The 13,872-nt window shown below is 42.2% G+C and overlaps 1 long non-coding RNA gene across 1 annotated transcript; it reads left to right on the forward strand.

The window, feature by feature from the left end:
- The first annotated feature begins 1,534 nt into the window (after positions 1-1,534).
- Positions 1,535-12,426, forward strand: LOC146593790 (uncharacterized). Its single transcript, XR_014896304.1, has 2 exons — positions 1,535-1,866; positions 8,597-12,426. It is a non-coding gene; the product is annotated as an uncharacterized LOC146593790 (long non-coding RNA).
- The last annotated feature ends 1,446 nt before the right edge of the window (positions 12,427-13,872 follow it).

Genomic DNA, 13,872 nt, shown 5'->3' on the forward strand with positions numbered 1-13,872 from the left:
TTGTAAAAGAACATTGCATTGTTTGTAAGATGAGACCTCCCTGTATCACTTTGCTGCTAGGTCTTAGCTGAGAAGCAGAATGATAGAGAGGTGTTTTCAAAAGCATTTTCAAGTGCTTGGGTTAAGAGTCCTACTTCAYTGGATATAAAATTGCTTGTTTTAACAGCAGCAATAATAGAACAAAACACCCTGTGCTCTATGTGACACAGCAGCACAGATTGCTACAGAGATTAGATGACAGGAGACGACATTTTTCATGGGTGTGATGCAAACTTAGTCTTCAGCACAGTGAGGAAACACAAACTGCTCCATCCCAAGGGCAGGACCCATTTAGTCCTGGACTTAAGCCTCAAAACAATACAAGGCAGAAGTGCCAAGACTTCCACGTTGGAGCTCTTTCACATTCACAGATTTAATTTTCCTTTATTTTAAGCCTAGAAAGGACTATTGTGATCTTTTGCTCTGATATCCAGCAGACCTCTAAACACAGGTCTCGAGTCCCAGTCTCTTTGCAATGCTCACACCTAGTCTCTGCTGCTGGGTAACTTTTTAAAAGGCAAGTTCCTGATGCAAAAAATTGCAGTGTTGACACTTGCAACACACCTTGCATGACTTGCCAGGGCAAGGCTTTTTGACAGTGAAAGRGTACTTATGACGTGCTGTCTGCTCTGAGCAGTAGTTGTGATTACTAGAAATTAGGGAGTGCTTACTCACACCTGCACCAGCTCCCCCCTCATGCTTGGCAGTTACCCCTTCCATTCTATAAAAGGGAAGAGGGGAAAAATTGGGCAGTTTAACTAAAATCCTCTCCTCTTCCCAAAAGCTAGCTGTACRTGTCAATACCTTTTTTTTTAACATATATTAAACATGTACTAGTATAACTCCAAAACTGAATTTTTATGTGAGCAGTGTGAACCTCCTAATCCCCATTAAAGCAGTCAGTGAAGTAAGAAGGACCCACACAATTCAAGCTAGAGGAAGATAATTAGCTGAAAAGCCATGCACCAAATGGTTGTTAACTGAAAGCAAGTTTTAGAAAACAGATCTCCGAAACAGGTCACGCAGGCACTTGAGCATCTCCATTTCTAAAGAAATGTAAGGCTAGTGTTTATAGAAGAGGTAGTAGGTGCAGCTAGTCTTTAAATTGCAGCTGCTTGTTTTTCACAGCCSTTACTCAGTGTGAAACTCCTCAGACAAGGCTAAAGGTTGTTTCTCTGGGAGTCTTGAGCTTGGCTTGATATCCAGAAAAGAAGGGAGCGGCTGCTCTTACCCTAGCACCACTTACTCCTTGGCTCCTTATAATCCTGCCTCAAATATTATCTTGTCTCAGTGGGGTTTAACCTGGGTTTTCTCATCTAAACGTGTTCCCTAACCCTTGRGCTGCTTCTGCTGCTTAAGGCTGCGTCTGACTTATTGAGCGTAGCAGCAGGAGGACACAGTGGGCTGCTGTGCTTGCCCCAGACACCAAAGGATCACTGTCTGGTTTGTCAGTGGCTGAAAGACTGATGTTGATCTGGATTGCTGGTGACAAGAAACTGTGCTCTATGCTGACAGGCACAAACGGTGGCTGTGTAAAGGCAGGGGGAAGGGACTCAGGCTGGTTCTGCAGCCTGAGCATCTGGGGAGTCTCAATCAATTGAGCCACAGATTTTGTGTCAGTGGGCCACATCCCTAGGGAACACAGTCGACCTCTTCTGTAAACACAAGCCTTTCTTCCCCACCTCTGTGTTGCAGGTCTGGCAAAAGGATTAAGAAGACCAGGAAGTATGACATAATCACAACTCCAGCCGAGCGGGTAGAAATGGCTCCCCTGAATGAAGATGAYGACGAGGACGAAGACTCAACAGTGTTTGATGTAAAATACAGGTACTACCACAAGCCCATCCAGTTGGAGCTGCTCGCTGAGCTCTTGCTAAGGAAGGCAGATCTTTTTTCTCAGTCATGCTTGCTTGACAGACATGTCACAGTTGTAATCTCCCTGTCGCTCTGCCCAAGCCTCATCTCTCTCCTGTGCCTGATTTCTCAGCATGCAGCTGCTCTGTGCTCTTCTGCTCTGACAGTAACCATACTACTCTCCCTGGGGTCTCTGCGCTCTACTTTCCTCTGCAGAGCAGCACAGCGGGACACACAAGAAGCCCTAAGTAGTTAATTAACAAGGTCTAACAGACTGAGTTTTCCTACTTAGGCACTTCTTGTGGGCATTTGTTCCTGTGCAAGGTGGTGCCCACACACATGTGATGGAGRACTGCATGTTACGGGCTGCTTTCCCAGGCACCATTACTACAGTAAGGTTGGGAGGGAAATAGGAGCACATCTCCCCTGACCTCCGGGCTTGGGCGTGCCCAGTTTTTTTGTGACAAAGAAAGGACTCTTGTCCCTCACCAGTATTGTTAACAGTTACCACTTAGCAAAGAACTTTCACTAAATGTATTTGTCTTTTTAAGATAGAAGTGGTGTAACAGCCCAAACCTTTTAGTGGCTATTCTAAGCAAGAAATTTATAGTGACCACTCAGCACATAAGGATTCTGCACATTGATTTATGGCATTAGGGTATCTGCACCTCTTATTTTTGTTTGCATCAAACTATCTATAGCACTACAGTTGCATTCTCATCCAAATAAGGCCTGTTCTAAAATCTGTGTCTCTTTGGCAGAAACAAGCCCTCTTAATTATAAAATTGAAGATCTTAACTTAAAATCAGAGATTTAACAGACTTTACTCATATTGCCCATCTCCTAACTTAGGAGGGGGAGAACAACACATTTGTTCTAAGTGCAAGTATTCCAGCATCTAAAACATAACACCACACGCTCTGCTGGCCATTTTCAAAATAACCAAATTATTTCTCTGTAAGAGTCAGGCAAGAGTTGGAAACCAAAAARAAGGGGTGTCAATTGTGCTGTGATGTGTAAATAATTAGAAGATTCCTGTCCATCTCTACCTAAATTGCCACTCTGTAGCTCTGTTTACACCAATGACTTCAGACATGCTATTTCTCAGGCAGCTTTTATTTTGGGACTGGGCTTCATTAAGCCTGGAGCAGAGAATAAATCTCGCTGGTCTACTTTAACAGCCTGTGCCTCCTGCTCCTCTTCCTCTAAACTGAGTAGAAATAACTGAGTTTTTTTTTCTCTGTGAACTTTGGTAGCAAGATCAGAGGGATTTTTTCTGAAGACAGAGCAGAAGACTCTCAATCATGGCAGTGCTTCAGGAAAAGATGTCTAGTAGTAGAACAGAAGATGAACAAAGAGGAGAATTGCTGGAAATAGTCTGACTCATGAGAGAGCTGTAGTCATGTTACCTGCCTTTGCTCCCCTGGAGCACACACTGTACTGATGCTTTCACAGAAGTTACTCAGTCTTCTTGGGTTCCTTAGCTGTACAAATAGCTCTTCACTGTGCATGATGCTCTGTTCAGGGACAGTGGGGTTTTCTGACTCTTCGCCAACCTGTCGGCTCTTCGGCCRTGGGAATTCCTGCTCTCCTCCCAGTGCAATGGCTATTAAATTCCACATTTTCAGAAGTCCTTGCTGCTTTAGACATACATTTTTTTTAGTTCAAACAGAGCTACGTCAGTCTAGAGGGCGATATCATCCTACAGACGACCCTTTAGTGGAAGTAAGCATGGGAAAGCTTCTCTGAGGATATATTTGCCACAAGAAGCATCAAGCTCTGTGGTTCCTTTGTGCATCTCAGAGACTACATCCCCAGTTCCTGCCACCTGTCACCATTAAAGACATTTCTTTCCAAATTTGAATTGCTGAGTTTGACTATTGATATGGTCAGAAGTTCTTCATAGGCACCTGTGTTCAGATGGAAAGGGAGAGGTAGAGTTGTAGAAAGAGCATCTCAGGTGTGTCCTCTGTATATCAGTGAACTGAACTTCTAACAGAGTTTCCATCAGGGCTCTCCCTGCTGCACTCAGCATTCAGGAGATAGCTGCCTTGTGCCATCTAAGACTTCCTTTGCTCTTTGCAGCTAGATGCATATTTCGGGAAGGTAGTATGAGGGAACGTATCTTTCCAGCTTCTCTGTGGATAACAGGAGTTATGAATGCATATAGATAGCCACACAGCTGGAGCTGTGGGGTTGTTTTGGATATTCATCAATACCTACAGTTTTAAAGGACCCTTCCTTAACTGCTGCTTCATGGAAACTACTTCTCCCCCCCCCATTATCTCTCCCCACCCCCCAAACAACAACAAAGTGCAGCCATATCAACTGATCTTGCAGAGGTGTCACTAGGGCTGATAAATAAAGAATGGGAARATACTGCTGTTTCAGCTTGTTAGCTGACTAAAACAACATGCAATGAGCTGCAGTAACCTGGAAGCAGTTCTGAAAGAGGACCGAGGAGTGACAGGCATCTCCTGACAAGTATCCACAGGCTAAAATATCCTGTGCTTTTATGTATTTATTTTTCTTATTCAAATGAAGGTGCCACCTTGCCAGCAGTTTGTATCAGTTGTGGCAGCTGTTCCGTTTTATTCAATCAGCCTCCTAGCAGCAGCACTTACTTGGCCTAAGGTACAGCAGGCTTCTGGCCCTTGTCTGTGCAGCAACCCTTGGCAAGGTGCTGCTTCACATACTCAAGTGCTTTGGTGGTTGTACCATTACTGGGATTGCTTTTGGAGACGTTAAACCTAGTACAGCACTATGCTGTGCAAGGATCCACTGCTATAGGGCCGTGGCTGACAAGAGTCATTACTGTGATTTTTTAATTTTTTTCTTTGCAACACACACCGGTACTGAAATATCTGCCAGTTAATTGGACTACTTACCATTCAGGTTGGCAATGTATACACTGCCATATCTACATCCAAAACCATCYGTCTATAGTCATTCAAACCTAAAGTCTTCAAAGTCTTTCTGGCTCCAGAATATCATGAGATCATCTGTGATCTTTTGGCTCGTTCATTGTTTATTTAAAGGCTGTAAAACTATGAGGAAACTAGTCCRTACTCTAGAAAGTCTGATTTGCGATGGCTTTTGCTCAGTGCTTTCCACTGGGGAAGTGCACAAAATATTTTTAAAAGATAGTCTTTTGAGAAAACATTAGAATGCAGTAGAAAGGGAACCAGTTTTCCGAAGAGCAGTGTTGAAGGGATATGTTAGCTGTTGATGGACTGTGAGCATTATTSAGGTCAAGCGTTACTCATCTGCACTATAAGACAAACATGCTTTCAGATCTCTAGGGTTACCAGCAGCATGGCAGTAGGGGAAAATCTGAAGAGCTGGCCTGGAGCAGCATGACATTAGGTACCTCTTATGCGTAACACTGAGTACATGACTGCAATATTAACCTACTCCTCTGGCCGATACGCAGTTTGTAAACAGTCTCATTTTGAGTTTGTACCATAAATCTTTGCTGAGGAGGATGTGGATAGGCTGTTTCGGGTTCCCCTCCACACTGCTGAAGGAAATGCACAGACGCTTGCTCCTGTGTTTGGGGGAGTAATTAAGAGTCTGTACTGTCTCCCCCACATAATGCAAACAGCAGTCTAATTAAAAGGCAGTCACTGTCTAGCAGCAGCAGGGGAGAAGTGACATATACCTCTCCAATTGTTCTCATGCAGTTAATTTTCTCTCCTTTAATGCTTTGTCCTTGTATGTATTTGTTTCCAGCCTTACATGAGGCATCAAAGAACAGCAGACAGTAAATTGGGCTGTTCGACCAAGGTTGTTATATTTTTTCAGGATGCTTTAACATTTTACGTTCCCCGTAGATCACACCCGCACTTCCCTTGGGCTGTGGAGCAGTGAAAAATAACCACCTTCCTTCTGCAAAGCAGGCTAATGAGACCACTTCAAAATCTTAACCAAACACAATACTTTCTGTGGATGCAAAGCCACCCACTGCCTGCCTTTGACAAAAACAAAAGCATGTGCGGTTAGATGCCCCTTTTGCAATCTCATTTCAGTAGCAGGGAAGCGGTTCTGTCAGTGGCTTCTCTAATCCTGAGAGCACAGTTTGTGTGTCAAGAACCTGAAAGCATAAATCAAAAGACTGTCGTAGAGCAAAGATGCCAAATCACTTGGGCATTAACAGTCCTGAAAAGCCCCACAAAAACTTTTTTTTTTTTAATATGGAGGAGGGTTTTCTGCATGTTTGCTCTTATTTTGAGAGAGGCATTAGGCTAAAGAGTTGAAGAGTTATTCTGAAATTGATACAGAGCTATACAAAAAGAGCAAAGGGTATATGGAGAGGGCTTTTGTTTCTTGATCACCAACTCAGATTCAATCTGTGCAACTGAAGACTGAAAGATCTCTGTTGGATTGAGTTTTAGCCCATATGAACTGAGTTGGTTATCATTTTCCAGATAGCATTTTCTCATGTTTTATTTGGGGATTACATTTACAGTAAAGCTTCGGAAAAATGAGTTAATGAGAAACTAAATCTCATCTTCTGTTTTCTCATCCCAGTAGATCTTGATTTTAAAATTTCCCTCTCCTAGTTGCTACTTTAACTTTCAGAAAGGTGATAGAAAGTTGCACAGGTTTCATGATCTTCTGCTTGGTGATGCTAAATCATTGATTCATCAGACCAAGTTGTAACCTTGTGATAGTCAAGAAGAAAAGAATGAAGTAAAGATAGGTTACAGGCAAACGCACTTGTGGTAGTATCCACCCACATCACAGAGCACTCTGCTTGTTTTGTGTAATAATAGTGAAGAAAACAGAACACTTGCAAAAAGAACCATTTTCTGAAAAAGGTAATTAAAATTGTTAGGTTAAGCTTATTAACTCCAATGTAGCTCATTGGGGGATTTCTTGTCAGCTTCAATAGAAAATTGAAAGCAAGTACTAAATAAATTCTGTTGCGCCTCATACATGAAAGACTTTGTAAGCACTTCAGTAATCTGGAATATTGAGTGTCTCCTCTCCCTGCTAAAACATGGCTATTTTGGAGGCAGTGCAATCTGTTCTTATTACGCTTACTGAACCCAGCTGGGTGAATTTCACAACCATCCCCACGGAGCATTTCGATTCCAGGGCGATACATGCCACGTATCGTCCAGAGTTGAGGAAGAACTTGGAATTTAAATACTAGAGCTGGAAATTTCCCAGAACAGATGTCAGACTCCTAAATAAGCACTGAAAGAAAGCCACAAGTGCTTCTTGGGGCGGATTGAAACTTCCCTTCATCCTGTAAAGCAAGTGAAATTCCTCCATTTGTATTCCACATGGATTGTCATTTTTCCCTTCTAATAGAAGCAGCGCCAGCAAAACAAAAAAGCGTTTTAGGATTGCATCTTCCAAAGTGACCTTGAAGGCAAAAAAAAAAAATTATGTGCAAGGGAGGGGGGAGACAAGGCAGAGGGAAGAGGACAATAACATTTATTCAGTCATTGTTGTACTAAAGGGCTTTTGAGAGCTTCCAGGACATTTCAGGGGAAAGATGGACTACATGTAAAGGCTGATGTAACACATCGCTCTGGATTCACCCCTTTCCCAGGGACTGATAGCATTGAGCTATGTGAAAATATCTTCATTGCTCTTGCAGGGCTCAGCCTTTGATGTGCTTGAATCTTTTGGGAGTCTAAGATGTACAAGTTACAATATTAATGTCTCCTCTTTGAATTTGTCCTTTCCAGAGTATACCTATGTGTGCAACTCTCGGAGCATGTCATTGCTTGCCTCAGCAAGGTGTTTACTCTCAAGGGAGCAGCTGTAGGTTTTTTTCCTCCTTATTTTTGCAAGAGAAAACCACAGGCCGTTCCAATTGGCACTAGGTGAATTGCACTGGAGCTTGTAGCAGCTTTCTTCCCTGCACCCCCCTCCCTCCCCGATAAGGCAGAAATAACAAGTTGTTTATAAATGGAGGTCACCCATTTATTCTTATTTGAAGGGGCTGCAAATCACTAATTCATTCAGCCACTTACTATAAATACAACCAATTGCCAAAGTTTTGGTGCTGCTGTTAAAGTTTCCCCATGAGTCTTCAGAACTGGAGGAAAGATGGTCAAAAACATTTTGTTTGATTTTTGAAGGCCAGTTTCATTCCTCACTGGGCCATAACAATTGTTACAGAGCACAGCAGTCTGCTGGCTAGTTCAGTTAGTTATGCACAAGCAGTGCAGTCCTGCAGGAGGGCTCTCACCTTATTTAGAATATAAGTTTGTATTAAGACAAGAACTTTTTTAAAAAACCCAAAGCAGTTAAAGCAAGAGTGTCAGGAAGCATCCATAGCAAGTGGGATAGTCCGCGTGTATTGGTTATTAATGGAACACCCTCCTCCAGAAATACGCTGATGTGAAAATGAACAGTGGGTCTAAGATGTCATTTCATGTGCTGTGAAATAGCAGCCCTCTTCTGAGGCTGGTCACAGGATCTTTCAGCATTAGGGTTTTGTCTGATGCAACTCTTTTTTCTTTGCTTGGTCGAGCTTCTCCCAGCATGAGGTTAGCTTCAARTCAGTGTCCAGTGTCACCATGGAAATCAACTGCTGGAGGGGACTGATAGCAATCAGAATGAATAATGCTGTCTGTTCTTTTGTGGCTTTTGGTTTTTTCCACCTTGCACACCAGTTCTCATCTCTGCCTGTGAGCTATTTAATTGCAAATCTTCAACTGTATTAATTCTTCCTGCTCTCCAGGTAAAGCAGTTCCGTGGAGCACTGGTGCCCTTCAAGATGTCATTCTGCTGTTGAGGGACCTGCTGACACCTTGACTATGAAAGGGAAGGCTTTCATCTCTGCAGAGTTAAAAACCAAAACAAGCCTCACCTACTCTGAGGTGCTGTTTGTACAGCAGGTGGTGGATCTTTTGACCAAAATGTCACCATTCAGTTCCCTGGTTTCCAAACTACTATGTTGGAATGACTAGAGTTCCTCCTTCCAAACTTGGCTCTCTTGCTTTAAGAGGTTGCAGTGCAACTAAAGCATGAAGAGATACAGCCCTGTGTACTGACTTGCAGCTCATTATGGTCTAAAAATGTTTTGTAGAAGGAGGATGAAAAGGAAGATTGAACAAAGCTGCCCAAGGGACTTGCTTTCTAAAATCTTAATTCAGTACTTCAGTCACTGTTAAGCAAATCATATGTTTAAAAATCAGGGGTGTTTTTCTGGACCTTACAAAACTTATTGTCTAAAGTAATAATGTAAACCATGCTGAAATTCTATATTATGTTTAGCGTAGGGCTTTTTGGTGGTGTCTGGGGGGGGATGTAAGAGGTTGACTCATGTAGAAAATTTTCATGACCTGCTACTGATTTTTTTTCTCTTTAAATAATTGCACTAAACTTTCATAATGACATTCTCTTTGTCCCAAGGAGCTCTGATCAGACCAACTTAAATGAGACCACAGGGAAACAGGAAGAATCAGTCATGCCCTAAAGTACAACAATATTGGATTAAAGAAGATATTTTTGTAATTTTTTGCCCTCCTAAAGGGAGTAAAACAGCATTTTATACCACCCTGTGTTTGCTGTAACTTATGTAGCAGCTATCTATATTACCTAACACAGGAGTCTTCATGTGAAACAGATTGCAGAAAGACAACAACACTTACTTTTCATGCAAGTTTTCATGTAAATAAGATTATCTGTATCAGACTGGAATTTTTTCCCCATACTACCTGCTTGACTAATCCATTTTTTCCTCAAGGATATATTTAACCCTTACTCCCTGCTATGCTTCATGCTGCAGAGGTCAGAGCAGTGGGACAACACTCCAGGAATTAAATTACCAGCATCTGGATGGATCATGCGTAGGAGACCACAAGCTCACATACATTCCAAGCTGTTGCTAGAAAGGGCAGAAATAACTGGTTCAGTTTCTCTGCTTTGTAGTTCTCCTAAAACATAACTACAGATGAGTTCTCCTTGACCTGTTTAATCTCCCTTTCCTGCACACTTTAATACTTTTCTTTGGGTTTTAAGCTGGCTGGAACCTTGCTTTTCTTGGGGATTGTGTAACTTTAATTGTTTCAGAATTGTCCCACCATTTACTTGAGCATGTAGCAGGCTCTTGCAGCTCAGATCCCTCAAGGAGACTGCAGCATATCTGGCAAACTACCATTCTTGCAGTGGGAGTTGTGGTTTTTTGGGGAGGCTAATAGATTTGAGACTTGCAGAAAACATTAAACTGCTTTGTCTTGATACCATTGCCTGTGTGAGTTCTGAGCAGTTCCCTTGGGTCCTGCAGTCAGTAAGAGAAAGTAAAGGAGAATTTTCTAGCAGCCTTATGCTTTCAGAGGTGCTTCCCATAGCGTAGCTCACTTTCCCCAACTGTGACTCAGCAAAGGCTCTGCAACCAGCCCACTCTGCCTGGGTGGAAAAAATCCCACAGCAGACTGTTGCATTAGCATTAGTCATCAAGGCAATATAAAAATACTACATTATTTTCATTCATGGAATGAATTTGAGTCATTCTTTATTACTGTTACTAAGCAATATTTAACATGTCAGCTACAAGGTAAGAATTGGAGGAACCGCTTCCAGAACCAAGCAGGCCTCTTTTCACTGGTAGAAATCAGTGACCAATAGGTTGAGTGATGCTGCAGGCCAAGATTTAACTTGGGGATTTCTTTTTCTCCCCACAAATAAAACATGTTACAGATTTAGGCTGGGTGATTCTGAAGGAAATACAATAGTATCTCATCAGGATTAAAGAGCTTTGAAGAGCAGAGATTGAACTTCTTAGGCAGTCTGAGTCCTTTTGAAGTGAAAGAAGTGGCAATTCTGAGAGGAAAGGCAGGTTAAAAGCTTCTGTATGCATTTGCAGAAGGGGAGAGAGCACAAAGTTGCTGCCCTCTCCGAGCAAACGCTATGGCAATGTGTTCATGTCCACGCTTGTGCCAGATGTGTTAAGCTGAGCATCACATACTCTGGAAGAGCGGTGGAGAGAAGCGAAACTGTTCTGACAAAGGAGAGAGAAACCCTAGTTACACAGGAGAGAGATGAGATGTAAGAAGTGTATAAAAGTTACTTCTTTCCAAGAAAGAGTCAGCTCTTGAAGTTAGCAGGATTTTTTCTCCACTGACTTTAGCAGATCCAGCCAGGTCCCATGCTGAGCTGGGCTGGCAAAGGCCATCTGCTCCACTTGCTTGTAGCTAAGAATTGCACCATTTCCATAATGCAACTGAATCTCAGTGTTGGACAGGGCTGTATTGATTGAAGACATTTATTTTAAGTTGCTGAAGGTGCCCAACTGCCTCTGGAAGTCTTTGGCTCTTCTGGAAGGTCCCAAGCCATGTGCCATAAGCTAATGAGTGCTTGGAGGGAAGTGGCAGCTGYTTGGTGGAAAACAACTCACCTCGCCAGTTGTTCATGGTCTTTAACCCAAATGCTTGGTCTGATACTCAGCTGCTGCTGCAAATCTGAGGCAATGTTTACCTCTCTACAGAAGTTGCTGTATGTGATTTAAAGTGTATAGGTAAATATTCTATAGCTATATTTAGTTAAGATTTTAAGAGCACTTGATGTGACTCATCTAATAGTATATATATGAATATTTTTTTAATGGTAGAAATTAGTTTAAAACATAGTTTTAATAATTTGAATCATTGGGTTGAAATAGGTCTAGGAGTTTATTGGAGAAGAAAAAGCCATTAACCACTACATGAATGTTTTGCTTTAATGTTCTGTGCATCTTACACTGCAGATTTAATCCAATTGTGACTGTAACGTGTCTTAGTATTTGTTGCTGTTGTGTTACATAGTCAAGCTTGCTTTGCTCAAGAGCATTTTTTAAAGATGTATTTTGTTACAGAAAATGAAAAAAGAAACATAGATGTCTGCCTGCAGCTCAGCTCACTGCTTGCAAAATCCACTAGCTAGTAGCAGAGTCAAGCAGAGTAAGCAAATTGGAGGCTGTCCTCTTTGTGCACACTGTGCCATGGAGGAAGAACCCTGCGCAGAACTGCAGCTTCTTTACTCTAACCACAGCCCTGTCAGTGGAGATTTCATTGGAAAAGCCAGAAGTTAGCATGCCATGCTTGCCAGTAGAATTAAGTCAGAAGTGCACGGATAGCTTTGTTTTTGTTTTTTTGTTTTTGTTTTTTTCTTCACCATGGCAGATGTGAAGATGACTGCAAACACTTGTCTAGAAGGATAACTTGTACACATGTCAATGCTTTTCCTACACCCAAACTGAACTGTAGAAGCATAACAAGCACTAATGCATTTCAATGATTTGTTCATAGCTGTTGCCTCTAATTCACTGTATGCAGTATAATCTCTGCAGGGTTGTGGGCAATGGTTTTCATTAAGGTTTTTTTTCTTTTGTTAGAGGAGTTTTTGCATGAGTTACCAGGACCATGAATTTCATTTTGTGGAAATGCTTGAACTTTGTTTAAAAAAAAATATTAAGAGAACTTGTCATTGTGACCAAAACTTCTTTTAAGAAAAATTGCTAAGACAAGACTGAATGGACATCTCATGTTTCAGTACAAACTGCCATCATTAAACATGTTCTTGAAACTCCTCTTTGTTGAGTGCTGTGTTCAGGGAGGGAATGGGGCTGTTTGTTGAAGTGCAGCCAATTTAAGGGAGCCTGATGTGATCCCTGATTGCAGAGGGCTGCCAGTACCTGAAGTGCAGTGCCAGCAAGCCTCCAGCCAGACCAGCAGTGTGACAAGGTGGGGAGACTGGTTTTCACAGCATGGAAGAAAAAAATACATTTAGTCACTCTTAAGTCCCAATCAAGAAAGTAAGCTTCTCCATCCGACAGCAAAAGACTGCAATAACAGAGATACTTCAGTACACACAGACACATTCACATTGTCTGGAGCCCACAGGCCTGCTCCATTTTCCCAGACTGCAAACCAGGTACAGCAAGCTAAGCCACATCCTCTCCCTAGGGTACCTAGACTCCCTTCCAAGGCAGTCTCATATGCTACAAGCTTCCCTGTGCCTGAAACACTTTTGCTTTACAGCTTTTAGGACTTGGTCAGACACAAAGTGCTGCTGAGATGATGTGCACGTCTGCAGTTAGTGGCCATCAGAGAAAAATTAGAGCAATCCAAGGCTCCTTTGGTTTTTATGTCATGGTCATTTTAGCTGTACTCTGCCCAACTCCTCTGAAGCACAGACGTCTTCGGCCTCAGAGCAGAGCAAGAGCTGCCTCTTAAGGACACACAGATCCCATACTTCTTACGTGAATCAGCTCTGCTTCTTCCCTCTCCCATATATCACATGATCATCTGTGCCACAATGTCTTTATCTCTTATTTGATTAAGAAATTCAATAATAGTCTTAAGAGTAATTGTGCGCTGTAGACAAAGGGCAACTGCTGTCTAACTGGTACCTTTTAGGCTATGTCCTGCCTGTAAATAGAAGCTAGACTTAATTCAGAACAAACTATTCAAAAAGGTATCAGGCTTCAGCCATGAACCATGACAGGTCAGCTGCTGCGCAACGAAGCTGGTCTTCATAGGGAGTTCAAGATCCATCAAGGCAAGCGCCAGTCTAATGCTAGCAGAGCACTGGTTGAACATGACAGCCTCTCTTCCATCAGCATAGGCTGCAAAAGTGAGGGCACCATCTAATGAAGAGACAGCAACTGCAAACTGGGTGGACTTGAATTCTCATCAGGAAAAATGAGGGGATTGGAAGGGAAGTGGAAGACAAGCAAGTGATCAAAAAAATGGAACGAATTACAAGCTAAGAACTAGAAAGACTGAGCTTGATAGACACATTTGTGACAGAGGTCTGGGCAAAAGAAGAAAGGGTCAGCTTAGCTCTCTGAATTTTGACATGGGGATAGCTTGAAGTTACAAGTAAGGTGCTTGTGCAGCAAAGATTGAGAAGTGCCCCAATCTCTTCTGCTTTTTTTTGTTTTTAATAGTCCTTTAAGAGGATTACTTCTCTGCTATTTAGCCTAAGTGTAACGCATCTTTTCCTTTCTCCTCAAGGTGTTTGCTGCTCTTATTA

Source organism: Rhea americana, unplaced genomic scaffold (genome assembly GCF_003343005.1).
Source record: "Rhea americana isolate MKP2758 unplaced genomic scaffold, rheAme1 scaffold_28, whole genome shotgun sequence".
NCBI classification, from domain to species: Eukaryota; Metazoa; Chordata; class Aves; order Rheiformes; family Rheidae; genus Rhea; species Rhea americana.